The sequence below is a fragment of the Pyrus communis genome, chromosome 3 (genome assembly GCF_963583255.1).
Source record: "Pyrus communis chromosome 3, drPyrComm1.1, whole genome shotgun sequence".
Classification (NCBI taxonomy): Eukaryota; Viridiplantae; Streptophyta; class Magnoliopsida; order Rosales; family Rosaceae; genus Pyrus; species Pyrus communis.
The window spans coordinates 26453380-26473997 of NC_084805.1; the positions used below are offsets into that span (position 1 = coordinate 26453380).

Consider the following 20618-nt stretch of genomic DNA (forward strand, 5'->3'; position numbering starts at 1 on the left):
GTATGAGTCTATTTCTTGGATGGATTATGGAACGTTCGGAATTGGATGGATTATGAATCTATTTCCAGATCAGTTCGCGAACACCAATCAGACCTGGTTCGCCGAGTAGATCGACTAGTTTCGATAAGTCACTGCAGACCATTTTCTGAAACTGGGTAGATAGCAAACCAACGCCTCAGGTTAATACGGCTTTAGTTCTAAGTTCGATTGCCGAATCTCTTAATACTGTCCAGCTCCAGTCCACTGAACAGCCTATATTATTATTATTATTTTTTTTTTTTTGTGGTTTAAATCTTGCTTCTTGTATCTTCGACCAATGATGTAATAGTTAAAAATCACCGGAGTATACTAAAATTTCTCGTAAAATTGATAGCCGAGCTGTCAAAAGCCGAAGGTCAGAAGTTTTTCATTGAGCAATGTTCATTCGAAAAATAGAGACAGAGCAATGGTAGAGGTCGGATTTTCGTATGGTACATACACTTTTAAACTTAGAAACTACAGCCATTTTAAGAAGTCGGATTTAATTCAAGTCATGGCCTGATGTGATGAAGAGGACGAGCAAAATGTACTAACAGTTGCCGAATTCTGAGATTGCCTTCCACTCGAACTGTGTGTTTGGCTTTGATGATGTACGTCTCTCATGGATTTGAACCTCAAATCTTCGGCATAAGTACTCGCGTCTGGGATAATGTCCGGGACTTGCGTTTGTCCTTTGAGCATGCTCACCACCTCGGACATGGTAGGCCTAAGCGATGGAGACACATTTGTGCACAGCAGAATGACATTAACCATAACTTCTGCTTCTTTGTCATTGACTTCATTCCCTAAGCTCTCATCAATCAGCTCCTTCAAGTTTCCAGTTTGTTGCAACTCATAGGCCTGCACGCAACAAGAGAAAATTCACTTTATCCAAAAGGTTTCTTACTGATTAACATAAAGTTGTCGAAAAACCAAAATTTTACACAATGGCTCTAGAGATTGAAGGCCGTATAGTACCCAGTCTAGAAGAGAGAAGCAACTGTTATTTGGCACATGATTCTTTTTCTTCCCACTAGCAATTTCCAAGGCAACAACTCCGAAACTGTAAACATCTGCCTTGTTGGTCAAGTGACCCCATAGTGCATATTCTGGTACCATATGTCCTCTGCGTCCAAACATTTTTTTTTTATTCCAATTAAAAAGAAAAAAAAAATGCATAAAATGTAAACGTGCATCGAAGAAAGTTTAATTGCAACTGACATGGTTCCTGCAACTTTTGTGCTAATGTGTGTTTTCTCTTCTTCATAAAGTTTAGCCAATCCAAAGTCGGATATTTTCAGGTTCAAATCCGCATTCAGTAGTACATTGGTTGCTTTTATGTCTCTGTGAACAATCTTGATTCTTGATTCTCCACGGAGAAAAGCTAAACCTCTTGCTATCCCAACGCAGATCTTAAACCTTGTAGGCCAGTCCAATTTAATCTATGGTTCTCCTGATGTACATATCATCCAACAAAAATTTCTTCTTTCTCAACCCAGTACAAATATTTTTTTTGTTCTTTCGAAAAATCATAAAAGTGATCAAATGTTAAGTACTGAGATCTTCAGTTGATCAAACTGAAGTCATAAAAGTTTAGGGAGAGAGAAAATGACAGAAAACCTACCGAATAAGGCATGTGCAAGACTATTGTTTTCCATGTATTCATACACCAGCAATAAGTGATCCTCTTCAATGCAGTATCCATGCAGTTTCACTATATTCGGGTGCTGTAAACAAGATATCATGCCCATCTCATTTATAAATTCGCGATTTCCTTGCCTTCAATTGGATGAGAGCTGCTTAATTGCTATCAGTGAACCATCAGGTAGCTGACCCTGCATCCCAACCCTAAATTTTAGAATCTACTTTTCAAGGCGTGAGAATTCCATATGACGGGAAGGAAAAAAGTGCTACCTTGTAGACAGGGCCAAAACCGCCTTCTTCAACCTTGTTTGCAGAATCAAAGTTGTTGCTGGCAGCTTTGATTTGCTCCAAAGTAAAAGTTTGCGTCTGCATATCTCGTCCTACAATATCTGTTCCAAAAAGGAAATAAAGTATGTCGATGAGTTCCTAGTGTTATTAAACGTATTTTCTTGGCAATGGCATGGCTGGTTTAATGTAATATGCACCTTGTTGTCTCCCCCTTTTTCCTCCCAAACATCCTTTCCACCAAAGGATTGCCAGCATGAAGAGTGTTAGGCATAATCCCCCAACAGTGCCAACACCAACACGGGCAATGATATAATTAGCTCGCACAGTTCCGTCATTTTTACAAGGTTTAAAATCTGGTCAATGAGTAAACTAGACAAGTTAACGTACGTCACTCAGAGGTCAGAAGTGCTTTCAAGCAAATATTTAAAATTTGCTAATATGTAGAATTGCCTTGCATCTGCAAAAGTTGTCACATAATTTTCAGACCGAAAAAAACCTTTGCACAATCTCAGATTCTACGATATGACAGGCAACCTTCATTCAACCAGTCAACCTTCAGTTTATATGATGGTACTAAAATGACACTGTAGGAAATGTGGACATCTCTGACTCACCAGAAACCACAGAGATGGCTGATATAAGGGGACCATAATTTCCTTTCTCTGGAATCACTATTTTGTCCCTTTTCCAGCCCAATAGAATCGGATCTCTAAGACGTTACTTGTCACGTTGACATTAGATACTTTCTTAATTAATCTGTTGCGAGCCACACCTGCCTCATATTCGATATTGAAATCCTTCCACGCCAACCTTTCCTGAAAAACAATGGTCTCTTGTAAAAACCTCAAGTTGCAGGCTTGCAGCCATATTGAGACAGACAGTTTGAGTAGTGTAGTGAATTACCTGAACATAGACATCGAAAATACGCCTCCCAAGACTACTGTATCTTTCTACATTTGTGAACATGATTTCCGCAAAGAGGAGAGTTATAGTGTAAATTCCATTTTCTAAACAATAGTGGAAATAAGTAAGTGAAAGCGGAGATAGGCGTGCTGTTGTATATAGTTCAGAAAGATTGGAAGACACCAGAGATATAGAGTAGCGTGTATTTTGCGGCTCTAAGTCATCCATGAAGTCACCAGTGCTACTAAATCGCCACATACTTTTCTCATTCCTAAAATATTTAGCACTGCCACCTTCAACTCCTCCATCTCCTTCAAACGTGAAGTTTCTGTGATTCTCGTCCTTGACAATTATGTCACTTCCACCGCAATTAATACGCATACAATTTGAAACTGCCAACATTTGTAACAACTGACGATAAATATGAATTAACCATTAAGCACGATGCAATAGCTAATCATCCTTACAACTTTGAATTCCAAAGGACAAAAGTGAGGATAAATATGCTCGAACTCTAGTACATATACTTACATCGTGGGCACTTAAAATTCTTCAAGCACGGAAGAATTCCCCTTCTGTCACAGAATGAGCAGAAAGATTTGAGCAAAATTTGGCTCATTGTCTTGTAGTTAAGAAACTGAAAAGAAAAAAATAGGGAGCTTCGATACAAAAAGAAGCATCTTACAAGTTGTCCTCCTTTGAAGAGCTCCGATACAAGTTCAGATTTAGATTCCTGAAACATGACAGTTTCAAAAAAAAACTCAGTTTTTCTAAACCACTTCAATGTAGAAAGTAATACATAGAGAAAATTATTTGTTCTGACAAGTGTTCTTGACATTCCGGTTGCTTAGGGCCTTGCAAGGTGAAGTTATTGTATGACAAATCACTGCAAAAACAGTATATACACAGAAGTTAGAACTTAGTAGACTGCAAATATAAAAATAAATGAGGTATTAATCGGAAGCATGTCAGGAAACAAACGTACACATTACTTCCCTCTCGCAAGATTGATTTTGGCACATCTCCACTTAGCAGGTTTCCAGTCAAAAAGCTAATCAAGGGAACACAAAGTATTAGTAATGTACATCAGTATTTTCAAGAAAGATGCTGAGTTCTCAATTTGGTTAATGCATTTCTCACTTACACAAATTTCAGACGCTCAACTCCTATCGTGGATGGGAGTTTACCCACTAGCTTGTTGAAACTGAGATCCCTAGCAATCACATAATCACATATCACAATCAATTAATCTCAATCCTGACACAGATTCATTAACCAGATATATGACAGAATAAAGTGAAGGGTTGATTTCATCTAAGAAACGTTGTTTGAAAAAATGAACTATATGTTTGCACTCGACATACATTCCTCCCCCAGAGAACGGTGCTGATTCTAGTTGGATAATTTTGTTTACTTGTACAAAAGTTAATTGGCAAGATATCTCATTCCATCAGCAGAGTGGGAGACTTCTGTATTACACCTCTCCATTGCAGACATTCATTCATAGACATGTACTCGTGTATGTGTCTGTGTTTGGTGATTCAATTTCAAGCATCAAAAGTATAGTTTTTACAACTTTAATTACTTACAACATCTCCAGGTTCTCCATGGACCAGATATATGCAGGGATCTCTCCAGAAATGTTACAGTTCCTCAAAATCCTTCAATTAGTTAACTAATCAGCATCAAACAGCTCATAGCTACTGGATAGAAATATGTGTGTGAGTGTGCGCTTGGGCGTATACGTGTCAAAGTATTCAATGGCAAAGATCTCTCAAACGTACAATGTTACTAGGCCTGTCATATATCTCAGCATAGGAAATTCCTGACTTGGCGCATTTGTGTCACTAATCCTCCTGTACGAAGACACGCCACAATGCATAGAACAATTAATCAAATCTGCAGGAAATATCACGCAAAAAAGCAACTTAGCAGAATGAGGATCGAAATTACTCACAGCTCTTTCAAATTGTACAAAAGAGAAATATTTGATGGGATCGGTCCCTCCAGTCCACTTGAATCCATATCTCTTCAACAAGACAAGTTTTTGGAAAGAAAAAAAGATCAATACATGCTACAAAAATTTTAAAAATTCGAAAGGGAACAGCTTGTTTTACTAAAATAATATAAGGATTTTACAATCTTTTGAGTTGCTTCCAATTCTGCACCCAATCCGGGAGTATTCCGTTAAAGTTGTTGTCATTCATTCGGCTGCATTTCAGTAGAAGTTTGCTTGTCACACACGAGAATCACGATAATGCTATAAAAGAGAAGCAAGTCTAATTAAACCTTACAAACGTCTAATATTTCTTAGCCCGGAAAACGTCTGTGGCAAGCTTCCAGTTAGCAGATTGGATGAAATAGACCTACACTTGCAACAAGCAGTAAGGAACTATCAACTCAGCATAAAAGACTGTAATCTGTTTTAAAAATTGTGATGACTTACAAAGTCTGCAAATTGACCAAATTCCCAAGCTCAGCAGGAAGAATACCAGAAAACTGGTTTGCTTCAAGATTCCTAATGATTTATAAAAGAAGCGAAAAAGAACGTTGATATAACAAATATGATGTCCTATGGAACTTTTGTTCATCTATAGGTCAAGTAGCAATTATCAAGGCAGTATTCAAGTTAAATTGAGATAAACCAAGATTTGAAACGTACAGGAATGTCAGAGTGGTAATGTTTCTGTTGACCCTAAAAATTACAAAACCTACGTGGCGCGCAGGTCGAGTAACTAATAAGCTAACTATGTCCTTCGGTTGAATGCGGGGCGTGCCAACTCGTCGGCCGAGGAGTAAAATTTGCTGATGTCGCTCTAAGAGCGTTGCTGACTTCTCTATCTTGCGATTGCGACCGAGGAAGGAACACTCTCGGTCTCTGGGTTCTATAGCCTGAAGACAAGGCTGCTAATTCTGCGGAGTTCACAAATCGTCAGAGCCTGATTCGGTCACTATGATTTTATTCGTGAGAGTAAAAGCACGTCGAATCGAGACCAAACTGTATGGGCACAAATACTCAAACGTGATGTAGGTCTTGATGGTAAACATCGTTCGGCCGTCAGAATGCCGAACCCTGAAACCCACTTGCGAGTATCCGATCATAAAGCCACTCGGCGCCCTGTACGCCGAGCAATGTGATTCGTAACACCTGACTTTGCCGAGAGGGCTAGCAAGGTGACCTCTGCCAATAAAGGTTCGAAAACCCTTCTCGGCCGAGACTTAGATAGATAACCGGTCGACCTCGACGCAGTGCTGTTTATCCAAACTGAAGGTGCTTCTCGGTCGGCTGGTTCTGCGGCAGCAGTGCTGTTTATCCAAACTGAAGGTGCTCGCCGGGCGCTTCCACAGTGCTGTTTATCCAAACTGAAGGTGTGTCGACAGAAAAAGAAAAGGAAAAATCTCAAGGTGTTTGAGAGGTTTTGCGCAGGGCAATTGTATGATGATTTTTAAGAGGCCCTGAATGTTGCATGATCTTGTGTATTTATAGTACCCCATTCCTTGAAACCTCCTCTGATTTGGATTGGGAGTCCTTGTCCCATTTCGATTCTGGTTCGAACAAACCTACTCCCACTGGGATTCTGAATCTTCCTCCTTTTGAGGCTTTATTTCTTGCTGGTCGAGAATCCTGGTCGCACCAGGATTTTCTCAATCCTTCCTACTTATCTGGACCTCTTGAGATAGGATTCGGCTGACCCTGCCAGCTGGCCCAGGTTTTATTATTCGGCCCATAGCATCTGTTATTACCTTGGGCCGAGCACATCTGACTGCTCGGCCTAACCAAAATATTTTGGGCCCAAATATTGCCCCCTCGCTTCTGAGGTCGCCGACTGTCACCTCTTGGTCGGGCCTCGACCTTGAAGAAGCGAAAACATTTATTGCTTTTTTGAACTTTACTCCCTTAATGATCATTATTCCTGCATATTTATGAGACATGATTGCACTTTCCTCGTTGCCCCCAACGCGTGGCCACGTGTCGATTCTCCGCCGTTCTCAAAAGCTTCACTTATGGGCCTCGAAACCGTGCACTAATTGAACCGTCTCATCCTTATTAAATGCATTGAACCTGTCGCCACACGCCATCGTGCATCCTGGATTTTCGACTCCTCAATCCCATTTTCGCAGGTTCCCAAAATATCCGAAATGATTGCAGACTTTCCCGGTTACATTTCCCCCCAATCTGAACCAGCGCTTTTGAATTCCAGACATTTGATATTCATTCTGAAAAGCCTATAAATACCCACATTTCTGCCATTCGCCTCTTACGCCTTCAGAAACTCCAGAATCTCTAATTTCTCATCTTTGTTTGCTCAAATCAAACCTTCCAGCCCTTCTGCAATTTTTCCAGTTCTTCCTTCTGCAAATGGCCTCCTTTATTTCGAAGCTTTCCGATGAGATCAATAAGTGCAAGTCATTCATCGATCGAAGCGCCGTCAAGACGCTGCGATTTCAAGAGGATATGGCCACCACCCACCAGATTCTGGGTCCCCTCTTCAAAGACGCAGTGCCGTCGTCTGTCACCAACTTGCTCAAGGAGCAATGTCTAACCCCCCTGCTTCAAGGGTTTGACTGGTCGAAATGGTGCTTGGCTCGTCCTCAAGGAGCTTGGCCCTCGACCACCACGGCCTGGGCCGCCTGGGTCGACCGAATGAGCTCCTTCTTCTCCAAGGAGTGGAAGGCTCTCGGCATCTACGATGCCATTATTCTGTCAACCATGAAGATTGCCATGGATAAGGAGCTGCTCATGGCGGCCCTGAGTTTATGGTGTTCGGCCACCAACACCATGGTCCTGCCTTTCGGCCCTCTCGGCCCCACCATCCTCGACGTCTCGGCCATCCTTGGGACTTCCTCGACCGGCCTTCCTATTGACGCCGCCCTTTCCGGATACCCTTCTCCTCTCGACCTGAAGGCACTATTCGACGAAAGGGCCGTCGAGACGCTAAGCCGGGGTGATCGGGAGCCCTCAAGGGAAGAAGTTCAGAAGCTCCACAAGAACTTCTTCAACTACAACACTCTCATTCTTCATTTCGCCGGCCGAGGCGAGGAAAACCTTAGGAAGGGAGAGCACGAGGCCTTCCTCTTCTACTGGTACAACAAATTCATTTGTTGTACTCGGTCGAACAAATGCCTGGTGGAAAACATGCCGGTGGCCCAGACACTGGCTAATGGTCGCTTGCTGGCACTCAGTCCAGCCATACTCGCCAATCTCTACCGTTGCCTGGCCGAGGCGACCATTGGCAAGATCGACCCACATCAGAACGGACCCCTCTGGTGTTCCAACTCTGGTTGCAGGTTTACTTCTCTACTCTTCGACCGGAGGTCCCTGCCTTCCAGCGAACGGCCGCCCTCGGTCTTCAACTGGCATCTCGACCGGCACCACCTCACCGAGCCGACGAGGTTTTCAAACACTTCCTCGGCCTGGATGTCCTCTCGGATGACGAGTTCCTGGTGTGCCGGCGCCAGGAGTACCCTTCCTCGCTCAAGCTTCCTACGGCCGTGTGGGCCGCGTCCGAGGATGCGGACATTCGTCAGCGCTGGGGGTCGTTTGTTTTGGCTCGCGACCTTCCACTGGGTTGCGATGCCCGCCGAGCTGGCTGGGAGGTCTACCACCCCCATTTTGTCGCCCGGCAGCTCGGCTATATTCAAGGCAGCCCCGTCCCCCTGCTCGCTTCTCGGTCACTCCTAAGTCGAGGGCGTCTTACCGGTTCCTCTGAGAGGGAGTGCAAGACGTCCGACCAGGAGTTCCAAGAGAAGTGCAGGAAATTCCGGATTTGGCCGGCGGTCCCTGAATCTCTGGGAACTGATACCTTCGGGGACTGGTGGGAGGAGTATACCGGTAACTTCTTCGGCACCCCGGCCGAAGATCTGGCGAAGAAGATCTTCGGCGACCGCCCTAGGTCAACATCCTCGACACAGCCTAAGGAGTCGACCCAAGGTAGTCTTTCCGTTTTTCTTTCCTCCTTTGTTTTACCACTTGATCCTCGTTGCTAATTACTTCGCTTTTCAGGGGTTCGCTTGCCGAGGACGGTGGAAGTGGTCGCCGCGGTGGCAAAGGCGAAGAAGGCGCCTATGAGGACCCTTGTCACCGAGCGGTCGATCCCTGCCAAACGCCCCCACCAAGGGGCCGAGTCGGCGGAAGAGGCCCCTCGTCCTTCTAAACGCGTCAAGAAATTGGCGAAGAAGGGCGACCGGGAAATTCATGTCGTCCCCAGTAACACTACTGGGACGCCCACTCCTGCCGGCTCTCCATCTGTGTCGGCTGCCCAGGCACCTCCAACCTCGAATCCTCCAACCGTCTCCCAGGCCGATCCAATCGTCGCACCCGCATCCGCTCCAACTTCAGAGCCGGTCGTGGCGCCCGAAATGGGGAAATCGGCTGCTCCTGCCGAAACACCCCCGACTCCAATGGTCGTTTTGGAGGTATAATTCTGCTTCTACTCTTGTTCCTTCAGGTTTTTTGGTCGTAAAATAATCTCTTTTTTTTTCCAGGATGTCGAGAGCGAGAGCGAAGAGGTCCCCCTGGAACGCCGTCGCCGACCAGTCAGCTCTCCTCCCGTCTGTCCTCCTCCGGTTGTCGAGGCGGCCGCTCGACCGACTCCTCCTGTGGCGGATCGCGGCAAGAGACCCATGGCCGACCCTGAGGCCACGGCTGAGTCGCCGATTCATCCGCAGGATGCAGATCTCCCCATTCCTCCGCAGGAAGTCTCTTCGGCCTTTGTAAGTCTTTCTTCTTTTGTGTTGATTTTCTCTTTTGATACATGTTTTTAAGACCATTAAATGTCAGGTGCCCGAACATTCATTTCACCGGCAATTTTATGCGCCGAGGGGCGTTGTTTATATTTCTTGGCCGCCATCGTGGCCATCAAATGTAGATGACCTCCATCGGCCGCGTGAATTGCGTAGCGGTCTGAGGCACTGGGCTCGGTCATTAAGTTCCCTGGGTTCGAGCAATGACCCAGAAGGCATGGCCGAAGTCTCCTCTCGGCAGGTCTAAAACATTCTCCTTTTTCCTTTATGCACTACATCACGTCTTTACTGTTCTTCACAAAATTTTCCTCTTATGTGCAGCCGTCGTGGGAAATGGAGCTTGACGCTCTACTCCAGAGCACGACCGGTGAGGCCGGCTCCTCTGCTGCTCCAGCCGAATCGGTGGGAGCCACGCCCGCCGAAGTCTTCGTGAAGCTGCACGAAGTCTTGTCTCTGACTGCTTCTCAAGCTCTCCGGTGCAAAGGCCTTGACTCTGTTGGAGAGTGTCTCAATGACCTCGCCAGCGGTGGTCATCTGAGCCCGGAGGGTATCTCTTTCCTTACCGACCTCTTGGAGCGAACTCGGCAACACTTTCTTGTCTTCGAGCGAGCCTTGCAGGCCGAGGACGACTTGAAGGTGGCCAAGGTCGCGCATGAGGCCGGCCGAGTGGAGATGGAGGCAATCAAGGCGAAGAAAGCCAAGCTGTCCGAGTTCGATCGTCAGATCTCTGACCTCCACTGTCAGATTTCTGACCTTCAACGGCAAAGGTCGGCCGCTGCTTCTGAGCTTGAGAAAGACTTTGAGGCCAACAAGACTCGGCTAACGGCTTTCGCTGCCGGTGCACGGCGTATCCAGCAACTGCAATGTAACAAGAAGACCCGGCAGGCTGAGATAATTTTGAGCGAAGCCAAGTGGCTGGAGCTAAAAGCTGCCCTCGAGACCTTCCTCCCATCGACCCCTTAGGACCCTATCATTGTATTAGTATTTGTTCTTCTTGTAATGACTTTTGATATTAATACAATGGTCGTTTTGCTATTAATACAATGTTTTTCACTCCTGCATTTCCCATGTAATTGGATAGTACTTCTTTAAAAACTTTCCATTAATCGGTAATTTATGAACTGAACCCGTCCGATCTCTTAGATGATATGCCCCCTTGCCGAGGACTTTGTGAACGATGAATGGCCCTTCCCAATTCGGCGACCACTTCCCAAATCTGGGGTCTTTAATCCCGATAGGCAACACAGTTTGCCAAACCAATTCACCTTCGCCGAACGTTTTTTGTCTTACACGCTGGTTATACGCTCGCTCGGCAATTTTCTTTTGCGCTACCAATAAGTTACCCGCGTCGATTCGACTTTCTTCTAAATCTTCTAATTCCTGCCGCATCGCTTGACAATACTCAATACTGAACAAATCGCTCTGCTCGATTACTCGTAACGAGCTTATACTTAACTCGACCGGTAACATAGCATCGTGTCCATAAGTTAACGCGTAAGGGGTGGTTCCAGTAGCCGACCGAGGTGAGGTTCGGTATGCCCATAATGCTTCATTCAACCTCAAATGCCACAAACCAGGTTTCTCTTTTACCATTTTTTCAAGGATGCCAATCAACACTTTATTGCTTGCCTCGGCCTGCCCGTTTGCCTGTGGGTAGTACGGCGTAGATTGTTCGAGTCGGATGTTCAAACTTGCCGCGTACTCCCTAAACCTATCGGCCGTGAATATAGTGCCATTATCAGTTATGATCGTTTCTGGCACGCCGAATCTGGTCACAATATTTTCTTCTACGAAATCGCATACTTCCTTGGCCGTTAATTCGGCGTATGATCTTGCCTCGACCCACTTAGTGAAATAGTCAGTTGCTACCATTATCCACGCGTGTTTTGCTGCCCCCGATGATGGCGTGATTTTGCCAATTACGTCCATTGCCCAACCTCTGAATGGCCATGGTTTAGTAACCGAGTGTAGTAATTCGGCCGGGGCTCTCTGCACATGTCTATGAATTTGGCATGGTACGCATCTTCATGCATATTCGATACAATCTTTTAATATACTGGGCCAAAAATAACCGTGTCGTCGAAGCAGCCAGCGCATCTTTCGTCCAGACTGGTGTGCCCCACAAATACCTTCATGTACCTCGGCCATTGCTTGGTCGGCCTCATGTGGGCCGAGGCACAATAGTAGTAACCCGTCCTCGCCTTTGCGGTACAACTCATTTTGGTACGACACGTAGTTTGTGGCAAGGACCTTCGTTCTCCGGTCGTGTTTCCCGTTAGGATTATCGAGGTATCGTAACATCGTCTTTCTCCAATCATCTGGTTCTACCTCGACAGCACAAACTTCCACGGGGTCACCTCGTTCTAGTAGGGATGGGAGTGACATTACTCTAGTACGTATTACGTGTGTGCGCTGGAAGTTTTGCCGATCGATCAAGGCCGGGTACGATTGCAGGCCTGTGGCTGCGATTCGGCCGAGCTTGCCCCCCATGAGTTGTGCTCCGGAGGCAATCTGGGCGAGTTCATCGGCATCGGTATTGTGGGTTCGTGAAATATGTTCAAACGTGATCCGTTCGAATGACTCGGCCAGGTAGGTGGCGACCATGTGATATGGCGCTAAAGTACAACTCATGCAATGAAAAATGTCGTTCAATTGGTTAATCACAAGTTCGGAATCACCGAGGACAAGAACACGAGAGGCCCGCAGATCGTGTAAAACGTGTAGGCCGATAATGAGGGCTTCATATTCGGCCTGATTATTCGTGCAGCTGAAATCCAACTTGAGAGAAAAATACCATCGGCAGTGGTCGGGCGACTGAATTGCAATGCCGACACCCGCCGAAGTCGAAGTGCTGGAGCCATCGAAATGCATAGTCCAATAGTTATCGCGTGTGGTGACGAAACCGATGTCGACGTCGCCCCCCTCAAAAACCATAAGGGGATGGGTGTTGTGCCAGGAAATCGGCGAGGGCTTGCCCCTTGACGGCCTTTTGGGGTACATACTGAAGGCTAAACTCGGATAAGGAGAGTGTCCATTTCCCGATTCGGCCTTTGACAATAGGCCGAGTCAGCATGTAACGAATTACGTCGGTTTGGGCGATGACCTGCGTAACTGTGGGGAGCATGTAATGCCGAAGCTTGGATGCGGCGAAAAACAAAGCTAAGCAAAGTTTTTCGACGGGTGAATAATTGAGCTCTGGGGAATTCAAGTTTCGGCTAAGGTAAAAGATAGCTTGTTCGCGCCCGACATTATTATCTTGCGCGAGGAGACAACCAATGGATTCGGCGGCTGCCGAAATGTATAATTTAAGGGGTTTGTTGCGACAAGGTGGAACGAGCACGGGTGGAGTAGAAAGGGCCACCTTGATTTGCGTAAACGCAGTTTGATGCTCTTCGCGCCATTCGAATCGGTCGGTTTCCTTCAGCTTAAGGAGCGTAGAGAATGCTTTCATTTTACCGGCCGAATTGGCGATGAAACGACGGAGGAAATTTATCTGTCCGAGTAACGACTGGAGCTGTTTCTTTGTCGTTGGAGGTGGGGCGCTGATGATGGCGCGGGCTTTATTCTCGTCGACCTCGATGCCGCGATGGTGCACCAAAAATCCTAGGAAATTACCGGCCGAAACACCGAAAGCACACTTGGCCGGGTTCATCTTGAGGTTGTTCTTGCGCATGCGAAGGAACGCTTGTCTCAGGTCGTCCAGGTGTGTTTGACGACGTTTGGACTTCACGACCACATCATCGATATAAACTTCGACGATTGTACCGATTAAGTCGTGGAAGATCATATTCATGGCTCATTGATATGTGGCGCCGGCGTTCTTAAGGCCGAAAGGCATGACTACCCATTCGTAAGTACCAAGTGCCCCTGGGCAACGGAAAGCCGTCTTGTGGACGTCAGCGTCGGCGATGAAAATCTGGTTGTAACCCGCATGACCGTCCATGAAAGATAATAGTTCATGATTAGCTGCGACATCAATTAATAAATCTGAGATCGGCATTGTATATTCGTCCTTGGGAGTAGCCAGATTTATATTACGGAAATCGATGCAAATGCGAAGGGCACCGTTTTTCTTTAACACGGGAACGATATTGGCCAACCATTCGACATACCGAGCGGTCCGAATAAACCCGGCTTTTAGAAGCCGAACTAATTCTTCCTTAATGCCGAGTTGTACTTCGTTCGAAAATCGGCGAGGAGGCTGTCGAAAAGGCTTACACCCTTCCTTGATGAGTAGCTCATGCTCCACAAGGTTTCGGTCGAGGCCTGGCATTTCATGATAGCTCCACGCGAAGCAATCTTTAAATTCATGGAGTAGCTCACGGAGTTCGACCTTCATGGCCGGGGGAAGTAACGCACTAATAAACAATGTTCGAGGGTCATCGGCCGTGCCTACATTAACTTCTTCTAACGGGTCCTTGACTTGAGGCCGATGGTCTTCGAGTTCGACCGGCGCAGCCTGAACTTTATCGAAAGTTAGAACGGGGCCGTCATCTGCTTCGGCCAGAAATTCGACCAAATTGATGCTAGAATGTGGTTGCTTGGTAATGGCGTACCAATGGGCCAGCAGACGTTCCATTGTAGATGAAACCGCGGCCTGACGCCGTTCTTGCGTGGTGTGCTCAATCATCGGCATTGATGTCCAAGTTCGCCAAACCAAGTCTCGCCGAATCCTGTTGGACAGTCTCGGCGCCGACGTCAATCACTTTTTGTACCGAAATTCTCGTCGGCCGCCCATCCTCGTTGAGGCCCTGGAGGGTGATGTAGCCGACGTGATCGTCATAATAGCGAGCCTGAATCATGTTGGTCTCAAATGGTTGATTATCAGCCGGATGGACGGTGACCGATTTGCCGTCCCAAAAGATGAGAACTTGGTATAGTGATGAAGGAATGCAACTGGTTTGGTGGATCCAGTCTCGGCCAAGTAATGCGTTATAGTCGGTCTTGGAATCAATTATGAAGAATGCCGTCATGTGTTGACGACCGGCAATGCTAACTTCCAAAGGTAGCACTCCTTTGGTTTGAGACTTGTCACCAACGAAGCTGCTCATAGTGATCCCTGACGGAATGAGTTCATTATCAGAACGGCGTAAAGCCTTCATGACAGATATTGGCATAATGTTGACTGTGGCTCCACAGTCGACAAACACTTTGGAAATAGGGAATCCTTCGATGTGAGCCGTGACGTACAACGGCTTCAGGTGTTGGAGATTAATCGAAGGGGAGCGAGGAAATAGCTCGGCCAAAGCCGCCTTAAGGTTGTCCGTGCTTCGGGTTTCTCGGTCGTCGTCGTTTGCGACGAAATCTACTTGTGTTGCCTCCTCGGTGACCACGTCCCCATCCAAGAAATTCGACTGGGGGGCACTTGGTTGGAATTCGGCTGGTAGGACGTGGACCATACTGATCTCCATTTGTTCGAGGACCGAGGGACCCATTGGATCGTGGTCGTCGTCTTCTGTAGAACTAACCATAGCATCGGTCGCCGGAACATCCTCGATCAGACTTTTGAGTTCCTCGGTAAGAGCCGGTATCTGAGACGTGTTAACCACGTCGAGTGTGGTTTGGCTATTTTCCTCGACCATGTTGACTGCTGAAGACTTATGGTGGTCCTTCGTTATTCGGGCTCGTTCTTCATAGGCAATACGGGCGTTCCTCGTGTCTAGATATGCATCCAACCGTGCTATCCGTTTTTCCTCGTCGGCCGTGAGGCCGAAGAGGGACACAGCCGAAAAAACTTCGAAATGATAGCGCAAATGCTGAAGGTCATCAAGCGAAAAAGGTAATTCAGAGGTGTCGATATCTGTATAGGGATCGACTTCAAAACCAAGTACCCGAGCCTCCCGTATGTGTTGGAACCTTGCCTTAATCGCTGGGTCAGAGGTTTTCTGAATGATTTGCTCGGCGTCGGGGCAAGTGAGAGCTAGGCTGAGGGCTTCCTGACACGCCTTGGGTAGTCCGTACAAGTATTTCTTATGAAACTCTCGCATGTATTCCAAGGATTCACCGAGGAATGGGGGGTGTAAGTTGCGCCGAATTTTAATAAACGGCTCGCGCGGTGGTAACGGGGAGAGTTTTCTTTCGGCCTCTTGCGTGAAGTGTTCTAGCCGAGCTCTAGTTTCCCCAGGCCGGAGAAGGATCTTAATACGTTTCTCAGCCTCCTCAATGGTGGTTTCGAAACCAACATCCGCCACTTTCTTCCCTTCGGCTAACTCGGTCATGATAGTCGGGGTTGGCCGTTCGCTAATATCCTCCACGGCCTTTTTTGGTTGCCACTGGTTGGCCGGGCTGGCCTGTGCTTCTCGTCACCGAGCCATGCAATCTATCCGTTGGCGGCGACGTTTTTGAGATTTAGATAACGCCGTATATAAGCCAGTCGGAGAATTGTAACTGTACGAGCGTTGATCCGATGTCCTTGGTGGTTTGAAAGTTTTGCGATCGGCTGGTGAGGCCGAACTATTAGCATTGCGCGAGTAATAATCCTCATTGTAGAAAGGTGCGTCGAAATCCAGACGCCGCCTGACCGAGGTCTGGTCTTTCGGCCGTACTTGTGGGCCGAGTCGATCAAACACTTGATGTCGTGGACTTAAACCTGTCGACGATGTTGTAGGGGCCGCGGGTGGTGTTGAAGATGTCTTCCTCCCAGGCTCAACTGGTGTTTTACAATGGTCACATAACACCTTTGATCCATGAGCCTCGTCGGAACTTGACCTTGTCATAGGCTCATCGGCGGGTGGCCTCGATTGTTCCGCTGGTGGTGCATTCGAAAAGATATCGAGCTGTAGTCTTGTGCGACCATTCCGTTTATAGACATGTTGCACCGGTACGTATTCGGCCTTCCCTTTGTTTTTAGGAAGGTGAGCATCCACCATACCAATCGTCGTCGAAGGGAAAGGATTAACATCGACCGCCATCTTTTCCGGAAATTTCAACTTTCCTTTTTCGATCCAGCTTTGAATTGTATCCCGGAACACAACACAATTATTGGTTGCATGCTTATTAGAATTATGATACTTGCAGTATATCTTTCCTTTTAATTCATCGGCCTTAGGGATAGTATGTCCTGGCCGAAGCTTGATGATCTTTGCTGCCAATAACTGATCGAAAATTGCATCAGCTTTGGTGATATCAAAAGTGTATACTTTTGATGACTTGCCCGTTTCCTCGGCGGTCAAACGGGTTTTGGCGTCTTTGGTATTTACTTGCGCCAAAGCCTTGCAAACATAAGGTTTGTCTATTATTATCTCGGCCGCGTCCACACTAACATACTGAGGGTCTTCACTTTCGGCCGATGCATAGCTCACCGTGGGGTTCTTATACAACGTCCCCCGGGATGGTGACTTCGATATCTTTTCTTCTCGGAGCAGATAATCATATTGTTCGACATGTTGAGCAAGTTCGTACATATCCCGAATATTTGCCCCCAGAAACTTCTTTTTGTACTCCACGTCTAATCCGTTAAGGGCGATCCTGACGAACTCCACTTCGGGGAATGGTACTCGGCACCAATTCCTGGCCGACTTAAACCTTGTTAAGTACTCCATTGGAGACTCGTCGGATGCTTGAGCCATCCTGGCCAAGGATGATACGGATATCTCCATCCCTGGCCGATAGAATTGTTCATGGAATTTTTCGACCAACTCTTCCCAACTCTGCACAGAATTGGGTGGAAGATTAATGTACCATGCGAAAGCTGAACCTGTCAGTGAAAAATTAAACAAACGTAGTTTGTAGAAGTCGCTATTGACGTTTCCACACTGCGCTGTGAACCGAGCCACATGTTCTAATGAGGATAAAGACGACTCCCCGGCAAAGAGGCTGAAATCAGGGATCTTAAATCCTCGTGGGTATTCAAACCTTTCTACATAAGCCGGGTATGGATGAATGAATTTTGGAAACTTCGGCCCTTTCTTCAGGGCCGAATCAATCATTCTCTGGACTTCGGTCATGTTTACGGAAGCGGCTTCTTCTCCCTGGCTTGGTCCCTCAGATCTATTTCCTGGTCCACCTCTTCTTTCTAAGGTGATTGGTTGCGGTCGGGCGGGCCCTCTCTCGGCTGGTATTGGCACATTCGTCGAAAGCTGCCGAGGTGGGCCGACCTGGCCATCTTCGAAAGCTTTACTAACCAATAGTTCGAGCATTCTGGTCTGTGTATCGCTGTTACTACGTATTGCTTCTAGCAAATCATTCATCTTTTGACCGATCGACTGCTCGACCTGACGATATTGTTCCTCCAGTCGTCGCCGAAGGAATGTCCTAGTTGGTGGATCGGAACCTTCTCCACCATCGTCGTCACAATCTTCCAAAATCCCTTCCATGAACATTCAGTCGTTTGATTCGGGACTGTTGGGTTGTGAGGTTGCCCGCCGAGACAGATTTCATTCTCTCGGCGTATTACACTTGTGGCCTCGGGCGGCGCGACTATGATCGGATTTTTTGTAGAGTGCAAATCCTGCCCAAGGCCTTGCACTGGCAAGTCAGTCGTTGACTTTCCCATGGTTGTTTTCTGCTTCGTGGACCGTGTCTCAATGGTCATGAACTCCGAAGGTTTAGCACAAAGGTCCCACTGGGCGTGCCAAAATGTTGACCCTAAAAATTACAAAACCTACGTGGCGCGCAGGCCGAGTAACTAATAAGCTAACTATGTCCTTCGGTTGAATGCGGGGCGTGCCAACTCGTCGGCCGAGGAGTAAAATTTGCTGATGTCGCTCTGAGCGCGTTGCTGACTTCTCTATCTTGCGATTGCGACCGAGGAAGGAACACTCTCGGTCTCTGGGTTCTATAGCCTGAAGACAAGGCTGCTAATTCTGCGGAGTTCACAAATCGTCAGAGCCCGATTCGGTCACTATGATTTTATTCGTGAGAGTAAAAGCACGTCGAATCGAGACCAAACTGTATGGGCACAGATACTCAAACGTGATGTAGGTCTTGATGGTAAACGTCGTTCGGCCGTCAGAATGCCGAACCCTGAAACCCACTTGCGAGTATCCGATCATAAAGCCACTCGGCGCCCTGTACGCCGAGCAATGTGATTCGTAACACCTGACTTTGCCGAGAGGGCTAGCAAGGTGACCTCTGCCAATAAAGGTTCGAAAACCCTTCTCGGCCGAGACTTAGATAGATAACCGGTCGACCTCGACGCAGTGCTGTTTATCCAAACTGAATGTGCTTCTCGGCCGGCTGGTTCTGCGGCAGCAGTGCTGTTTATCCAAACTGAAGGTGCTCGCTGGGCGCTTCCACAGTGCTGTTTATCCAAACTGAAGGTGTGTCGGCAGAAAAAGAAAAGGAAAATTCTCAAGGTGTTTGAGAGGTTTTGCGCAAGGCAATTGTATGATGATTTTTAAGAGGCCCTGAATGTTGCATGATCTCGTGTATTTATAGTACCCCATTCCTTGAAACCTCCTCTGATTTGGATTGGGAGTCCTTGTCCCATTTCGATTCTGGTTCGAACAAACCTACTCCCACTGGGATTCTGAATCTTCCTCCTTTTGAGGCTTTATTTCTTGCTGGTCGAGAATCCTGGTCGCACCAGGATTTCCTCAATCCTTCCTACTTATCTGGACCTCTTGAGATAGGATTCGGCTGACCCTGCCAGCTGGCCCGGGTTTTATTATTCGGCCCATAGCATCTGTTATTACCTTGGGCCGAGCACATCTGACTGCTCGGCCTAACCAAAATATTTTGGGCCCAAACAGTTTCCCAACTCCTTTGGAACTTCGCCTGATAAGCGATTGGCAAGAACAGAACTGCGAAAATTCACTAATAAATATACAGAGCTACAAAATTAAAGTCTTATCACAGACATTCAAAAAGGCTCACATGTAAGTTAACTTCATCGAAGCCCATTCCCTTGGTATTGTACCATTGAGATAGTTGTAAGAAAAATCGCTACACGGAAAGGAATGTACTTTTAATTAAGATATAAAGATATGTATCATCCGAGTCTTGAACCTCAAGTAATTCGAATATGATAGCTCGTACATTTCTTGGAGGTAAGGAAGTTTGACGAGTTGAGGTGGAAGCATACCCGGTAAACTATAACCCTTGATCATTCTGTAAAGTGTTAAACAAATAGTTAAAGTTTTAAGCAGAAACTACCGAAATTCAGAGCTTTGTGACAAGGAAGGCATAGCTTTTTTCTTGAGTCATGGAAAAATCGAGGTGAAACTTAAAGTTCAGAATCATACAGTTTTACGACATGACAAACAGTGTTGTTCTCAAAGTTGCATACGCAATCGATATTTTTCTGGGATCCCTTTGGTTTCTTCTCTGTTACACCCACTGTATCAATTCGGCAAGCGCCAGCACCAGCACCAGCTTCGAAACTCCAATACTTGGCCCCCATCGTGGTAGCAATTTGTCGGAGAGCATCAACTGAAAGGCATCCATATTCAAAGAACAACAGAAAACAAATCCATGTAAAATGAAGGGGCAAGGCGGACCTTACTTTTCTGTGTGTAATATAAGTTTTATTTGGTAATGAAATCAGCAGAAACTTTGAGCTATATATGAAGTTCTACACTGTGCTCTAGAAGAACTGGATGCAACAAATGATCTTAGATTCTCAACTGATAATCTAATGAATCTAATCTAAGCTACAAGGAGCGGGATTCGAACTGAGTGTGAGAGAAGAGTGAAGAAAAAGAGGGGGGGGGGGGGTGTCGGGGTGAGCACACTGATCTACTGCTATGTCTGCAAACTTTAGCGCATTAAATGACTGAAATAAAGGAGCCCATACATTCAGTCATGGATGAGTCCTTGTACGTCCCAACTAGGGATATATATGTATATATATATATGCATGCATACATAGATATACACACACATATATATATATATATATATATATATATATATGAGCAACTGAACTCACCTTCCTCTTGGGGCAACTCAGGAGGCTGAGCGAGTCCCGGCAGCAACTCAGTGCAACAAGGAAGCATACAAAGAGCTTACGAGGCAGCTGCTGCATCATCAGCATTTACATATGAAATTGTACTAATTGATCTTTAATAAAAGTTTGTTGT

General features: G+C 46.4%; 1 pseudogene; it reads right to left on the minus strand.

Annotated features, from left to right (window-relative positions):
* Window positions 1–525: 525 nt before the first annotated feature.
* On the minus strand, window positions 526–20572 carry LOC137729418 (probable LRR receptor-like serine/threonine-protein kinase RFK1; annotated as a pseudogene).
* Between the last annotated feature and the right edge of the window lie 46 nt (window positions 20573–20618).